The sequence below is a fragment of the Thamnophis sirtalis genome, unplaced genomic scaffold (assembly GCF_051295495.1).
Source record: "Thamnophis sirtalis isolate CommonGarterSnake01/CBP01778 unplaced genomic scaffold, rThaSir2_p1.2 scaffold_3, whole genome shotgun sequence".
NCBI lineage: Eukaryota > Metazoa > Chordata > Lepidosauria > Squamata > Natricidae > Thamnophis > Thamnophis sirtalis.
Window position 1 is genome coordinate 170,899,428 of NW_028261383.1, and position 7,390 is coordinate 170,906,817.

A 7,390-nucleotide genomic window follows, 5' to 3' on the forward strand; every position below is an offset into this window, starting at 1 on the left:
TCACTTCACTTTGACTACCTTTGAAGCCCACTAAACCCGTTTTTAAAAATTAAAAAAAAAACACCAATATCCATGAGGACTTCCACACTGCCATTCTTTTCACTTCCAAGATGTTCCACAATCCCTGCTTTTTTGTACTGGACTTGCAAAAAATGAGAGCAAAGGGATAAGAAATCACTGCCCACCGCTGAATTACTTATTGGAGGTCCTGGAGAAACACAAATGCCCTTACTTGCACACTATGCAAATGCAAAAGTTTTTAAAATGTCTTTCACCCAACCCCCCCCCCCCAATTCCTGTTTTTATTTTATGTGATATTTGTTTGTTCATATGCAAAGAAACGTAAACAGTTCCTGGGAGAAGGGAAGGAACGTGATGGGCTTCACACCATCTTTCTCCCCGAAAGTCCTCAGGAACTGGAGAGACCAGCTCCCACAAGCTCCATAGAGCGACAACATTGGAGGGATTGGTTTTACTGCTGTTTCAGAGAAAACCGCAGCTGAAGCAAAAAATAAAATTGGTATGTTATTAAATCCAGCTGCCGGCATGGATCACACACATATGAACCTGCCGAACTACACAAGATCCTTACATGGAAGCACCCAGAATCCAACTGAGATTGTGAGAAAGCAACCACTTCTACTATGTCATTACGATAGTATATTATCAATATTATAAATCTCCCCCCCCCCACAGCACTGAAAACATTGCCAACTGCTGCTCTGTGTTGAGGTGACAAGGAAATGCCCACCATATGCCCACCATATTTATGCAAGGAGTACACAACTAGTGTGGCTCCAGATCTGCATGTAAATTCCACAAAGCCTTCAGCATACAGAGCTTTTCCAAAAAAAAAAAAAAAAAAATTCATGTGATATAAGGGGAAAGTTATTACATATATTGAAAGTACTCATATGAATTGTGTTTAACTGATATTAAACTACATCAAATTTTTCTCTGACACCACAGCCTGAAAAAGTTTGTGTACCTTTGTTTTTAACTTCAGAGCTACACAATGAGGAGTGTAGCTTAGTACGACGCGGCCTTAGACTAAGGGTGGGGAGACAAGGGCTGTCCCCAGATTTCATCAAAGAAAAAAAATGGCATATTCTTCCATGCCACATGAAAACATTTAACGGGGTTTGGCATGTAAACCTGTCATCCAAAGCCCTCTGCCCACCTAAAGGCAGTAGGCAAGCCCAGGAAATGACACAGCGTAACATGGTATCTGCTACCTTGGCCAACCCTTTGTAATAGCAGGCCCAGGTGTTTGGGAGTCTAACATTGAACTCCTAACACAGGTAGTCCTCAACTTACAACCATTCATTTAATGACGATACAACGACATTGAAAAAGTGATATACGAACGATTTTCGCAGTTATGACCATTGCAGCATCCCTGGGGCCACGCAATCAAAATTCAGACACTTGGCAACTGGTTCATATTTATGACAGTTGAAGTGTCCCGGGGTACTTAAGATCGCACAGGGTGGGCCTTCTCTGGGTGCCGTCAGCCAGGCAATGTTGGCTGGCAACTACCCGGGGGAGGGCCTTCTCTGTAGCCGCTCCGACCCTATGGAACGAACTACCCCCAGAGATCCGGACCCTACCCACTCTCATGGCCTTCTGAAAGGCTATCAAAACCTGGCTATTCCGGCAGGCCTCGGGCTGTTGAACTCATGACTGAGGTCCAGCCCCGATTAGACTGGGTGTATGATATGTTTTTGTTTTTTTTAATCTGTGTTTCCTCATTTTTTTACTTTTTAAAATGTATTTGTTGTAAGCCGCCCGGAGTCCTTCGGGATTGGGTGGCCTATAAATTCATTAAATCTAATCTAATCTAATGTGATCCCTTTTGCAACCTTCTGCCAACCAAAGTCAGCGGGGAGCCAGATTCCCTTTACAACCATGTTACTACTAACTTAACAACTGCTGTGATTCACTTAACAACTATAAGCAAGAAAGGTCATAAACTAGGCCAAGCTCACTTAGCAAGTCTTGTTTAGCAATTAAAAATTTGGGCTCAATTGTGGTCACAAGTCAAGGACTACCTGTAAAAGGTAATAATGAGAAAGGTGCGGTGGAAGCACAATCTAGGGAATGCCGTTCATCGTAAGAAAAGCAGGTATTTCCACTGAGGCCTGTACAGAATCCTCAGTACATCAGACTGTGATCTGTATAGTTTTTCCTGTCCTGTTCCTCGTGCCCCCTGGGCGCTTATTCATGTTATTTATTTATTTATTGTTAAAACTTAAGAGCAAAATATAGAGATGCCATCTGTATTTATTGATATGTGTATATTGGGACGATCGCAATTAGAAAAGAATTCTGGATGCAGTCAGAATGATTTCAGGGATCACTTGACGGTAAACTTCAAATGATCTGAACTGACAAGGACCAATTAGCAATAGCAGTTAAGACTTATATACCGCTTCATAGGGCTTTGAGCCCTCTCTAAGCGGTTTACAGAGTCAGCATATTGCCCCCAACAACAATCCGGGTCCTCATTTTACCCACCTCCGAAGGATGGAAGGCTGAGTCAACCTTGAGCCGGTGAGATTTGAACAGCCGAACTGCAGTCAGCTGAAGTAGCTTGCAGTGCTGCACTCTTAACCACTGCGCCACCTCGGCACTGCCGGCAATGCAATTAGCCAGGAAGCCCACTGCTTCCAATGCTCTCCAAAGGGGAATTTGTAAAAAGCAAGTAAAAAGATTGCTGTTTTTCTCCAAGTAACCAGAGTTAATTTGTTTCATGTAGGTCACCCCGAAGACTTTTTCCTCACACGCTACACTTCACTAAAGGCAATTCTCCTTTGCACACTATTCTTTAACCCATTCAAGTATATTTTTCTTCTCAAGACTTTTTTTTTAGTCTTCTGAACCTGCTATTAAACAAGGGAAGGGAGTAGTCACCTTACATTGAACATGGTCCAGATACCGTACCTTGAATCTACTGACTTTACATGCTATTTTCCCCTAGCCCCTCACACCATGAGCATTCTGGAAAACCTTGAAAGTTCCACATCTGGTCCTGGCAAATCGGCTCCTAGTTTCCTAGTGGTGCTATGGTGATCAATCTGGTTTAATTAACACAGGAAAGCCACAACGAAAGTTTTGATTGCCTTAAGGCAGTGGTCTCCAACCTTGGCAACTTTAAGACCTGTGGACTTCAACTCTCAGAGTTGAAGAAATACAAGCTCTTTAGTGCAGTGGTCTCCAACCTTGGCAACTTTAAGACTTGTGGACTTCAACTCTCAGAGTTGAAGAAATACAAGCTCTTTAGTGCAGTGGTCTCCAACCTTGGCAACTTTAAGACTTGTGGACTTCAACTCTCAGAGTTGAAGAAATACAAGCTCTTTAGTGCAGTGGTCTCCAACCTTGGCAACTTTAAGACCTGTGGACTTCAACTCTCAGAGTTGAAGAAATACAAGCTCTTTAGTGCAGTGGTCTCCAACCTTGGCAACTTTAAGACTTGTGGACTTCAACTCTCAGAGTTGAAGAAATACAAGCTCTTTAGTGCAGTGGTCTCCAACCTTGGCAACTTTAAGACTTGTGGACTTCAACTCTCAGAGTTGAAGAAATACAAGCTCTTTAGTGCAGTGGTCTCCAACCTTGGCAACTTTAAGACTTGTGGACTTCAACTCTCAGAGTTGAAGAAATACAAGCTCTTTAGTGCAGTGGTCTCCAACCTTGGCGACTTTAAGACTTGTGGACTTCAACTCTCAGAGTTGAAGAAATACAAGCTCTTTAGTGCAGTGGTCTCCAACCTTGGCAACTTTAAGACTTGTGGACTTCAACTCTCAGAGTTGAAGAAATACAAGCTCTTTAGTGCAGTGGTCTCCAACCTTGGCGACTTTAAGACTTGTGGACTTCAACTCTCAGAGTTGAAGAAATACAAGCTCTTTAGTGCAGTGGCCTCCAACCTTGGCAACTTTAAGACCTGTGGACTTCAACTCCCAGAGTTCCTCAGCCAGCTGGCTGAGGAACTCTGGGAGTTGAAGTCCACAGGTCTTAAAGTTGCCAAGGTTGGAGACCACTGTCTTAAGGGAACCCAACATGAAAAGGATAAGAAAGGGTTCTAGGATTCTTACATACTCCCAGGCCAGGAATAAATGCTTGATACTACTGTGAGACAAATTAAGTAGGTATCTCAAGTGGTGCTGTTCACCATGGAGGGTGTGCCATTAAGACTTTCTGCTTCAAGAGTTAAACATTTTGGACTACCTGCGTTTGTTCTAGCATCCACCTAATGGCGCTGCCCTCCATCTTTCCTCATTTTCTCCAAAGCAATGAGGGATATATTTTTCTGCATGAAAAACAGCACGTTGAGAGAATATACACTGGGAATAACAGTAGTGGTAAGCTAAAGCTAACCAACCAATATTGGCATTTATTTAAAAAAGAAAGGGGGGGCACAGGAAACCAGGAAGCAAGTATGATGACAGTACAGAATTTCCACCTAATAATAATATTTTCACATATTGTGTACAAATGTTGTTTGGAAAAAAAATGTGATATCCTGTCTGAAATGAAAAGGACGAAATGAGTGGATCGATATCTGATTTGCTGTTATATTTTATACAAATATAATTTAATTTTTCATCAAACTATGGGTAAAATTGTGGTCACTGAAAAAATATTTTCGCCAACAAAGATAAATATTCAAGGTTGCTTAGCAATTTTTTTTAAAAAAGCTCAATTTTCAGATAAGGCCTTTAGTAGTGTGGTTAACACTTGAGACTTTGTAAAGATATAGCAAGGTAGTTTTGCAAAGTACCGGTAGTCCTCAACTTATGACCACAATTGAGCCCAACATTTCTGTTGCTAAGACAGTTGTTAAATGAGTTTCGCTCTGTTATACAACCTTTCTCGCCACACTGATTAAGCAAATCACCGTACAAGCCAGTAACACCGTTGAGTGTATCTGGCTTCCCCATTGACTTTGCTTGTCAGAAGGTCACAAAAAGGGACATTGGAATTGTCATAAATATAAGCTGGTTGCCAAGCCTCTGACTTTTGATCACATGACCATGGGGATGCTGTAATCATCAAAAGTGTGCAAAATGGTGATACACGAAAAGTTGTAAATTGAGGACTACCTGTCTAGATTTTTGGAAGGCAGAGAGATTGAACAGTAATCCTCGGTCCTTTGAACAAATGGACCCCAAGTTCAAATTTTGAGAACTATCAATACAAAATGCAAAATACATAATATGTAATACATAATACCCTCAACTTTGGTACACTTTTGTCTAACTTATTCCATCTAAGAGCAGTTAGCAGAGCAGTGCTTGAGGAAGCAACAGGACCGAAGACTGAACATATGCCACTTCAACCTCTCCTCAATTAGCAATAGCAGTTAGACTTATATACCACTTCATAGGGCTTTCAGCCCTCTCTAAGCGGTTTACAGAGTCAGCATATTGCCCCCAACAACAATCCGGGTCCTAATTTTACCCACCTCGGAAGGATGGAAGGCTGAGTCAACCCTGAGCCGGTGAGATCTGAACAGCCGAACTGCGGAACTAGCAGTCAGCTGAAGTAGCCTGCAGTGCTGTACTCTAACCACTGCGCCACCTCGGCTCCAATCATAATTTCCTACATGTTGCTTCTTCAGGGTTCAAAAACAGATCAGTAGTACGGAATTCCCCCATAGATTTTGGCTTTGCAGTAAAAAACTTTTTTTGCTTCAGCAGCTATTTTGCAATTTTTTTGCCTTGCCCCAAAACATAGTTTAAAGAACATCAATGATTCTGAGAAGAAATGAAAGAATACGTTTTGGGTTCTTTCTTAATATTCCATGGGTTTACGTTACGTGTTACGTTAGACAAAATGTCACAAACAGAATACCAGTAGCTTGGCTTTTGCTCATTTTCAAGCCATTCTATTGGTAGTGTCTTAATAACGAAAAATACTGCATTTCAAAACATTTAAAATGGCTAAAATTATACAGATTTCAATATGAACCCCATATGTTGAATACCTACAACCTGACTAGGGCATATAGCAATAGCAGTTAGACTTATATACCGCTTCATAGGGCTTTCAGCCCTCTCTAAGCGGTTTACAGAGTCAGCATATCTCCCCCACAATCTGGGTCCTCATTTTACCCACCTCGGAAGGATGAGTCAACCCTGAGCAGGTGAGATTTGAACCACTGAACTACTGAACTAGCAGTCAGCTAAAGTGGCCTGCAGTACTGCACTCTACCCACTGCACCACCTCGGCTCTTTTAATATAGAGGTTCAGCTCTTTTAATATAGAGGTTTTGTTTCAAATAATACTTATTTGGTGTTTAATAATTTGTACTTAGCAGATTTGAATGCTCGGTGCTCTTCATATATTATCTCCAAAAAATCCTTTGGGAATGAGCATAATAAATTCTGAGCTTTCTGGAGGAAACAGAAACAGCGTATTGAATCTGGTCAACTGCTTTTAATTTCCACAGTCTCCCTTGCCCGTCTACAATGAGTCCCAACGAAGTGATCTTCTCAACAGGTGCAATTGCTTCAAAAGTTTTTTTTTTAAGTAGTCTTTATTGGTTATACATTTTTTTAAAGAGCAAAACATACAAATACAAATACAATTTTAAACATACACCACCACCACCCCCGTGGTGACAGTCATTCACAGCCCAACTTTTTTTTTTCCTTCCTCATTGTTTAGTCTCTAACCAGCATCTTCTCGTTACAAAATTCAGGGATCTATTACAATACCCACGTTCACTTTTAGTTCCCTTTGTTAACAACTGCTATTTGACTTTCCCCGATTTTAAGTCCCTGCTGTTCTCCTTGTCGCCCACATATACCACTGGTTCCAGCTAAGATAATGTTCCGTTTCTCCTTTGTCCCTCAGCCAACCCGTCATTCTGTCCATTTCTGCACATTCATAGATCTTTTTAATTATGGCATCTTCCGACGGTATGGTAGTAGATTTCCAAAATTGTGCATAAGTTATTCTTGCGGCCACAATTATATGTAGGCTCAAACGCCATATTGATTTACTCATGTTTTCTGGTTTTATGCTTAATAAAAAATTCTCGGGTTTCCATTCCATGCTTGCCCCGGTAACCTCCTTAAGCCATTTTTGAATCCTTCTCCAGTATTTCGTGGCCTCAGTATAAGACCACCAAGTATGGTAGAATGTGCCATCCCTTCTTCCGCATTTCCAACACAGTGGAGATAACCCAGGAAACATTTTGGCTAACCTTTACAATACTATGAAATGAGCTGCTTCAACAGCCTGGGCTCATATTGCCATCTTGTGGACTCTGTTGCCCAAACAAATTCCTTTCTTGATTACTCCACTTTAGTTGTTAGGAAGGCAGAACCAAACCTTGACCAGTCTTGACCAATTCTATATGAATGCCTTTTCCAGCGTTTTAACACAC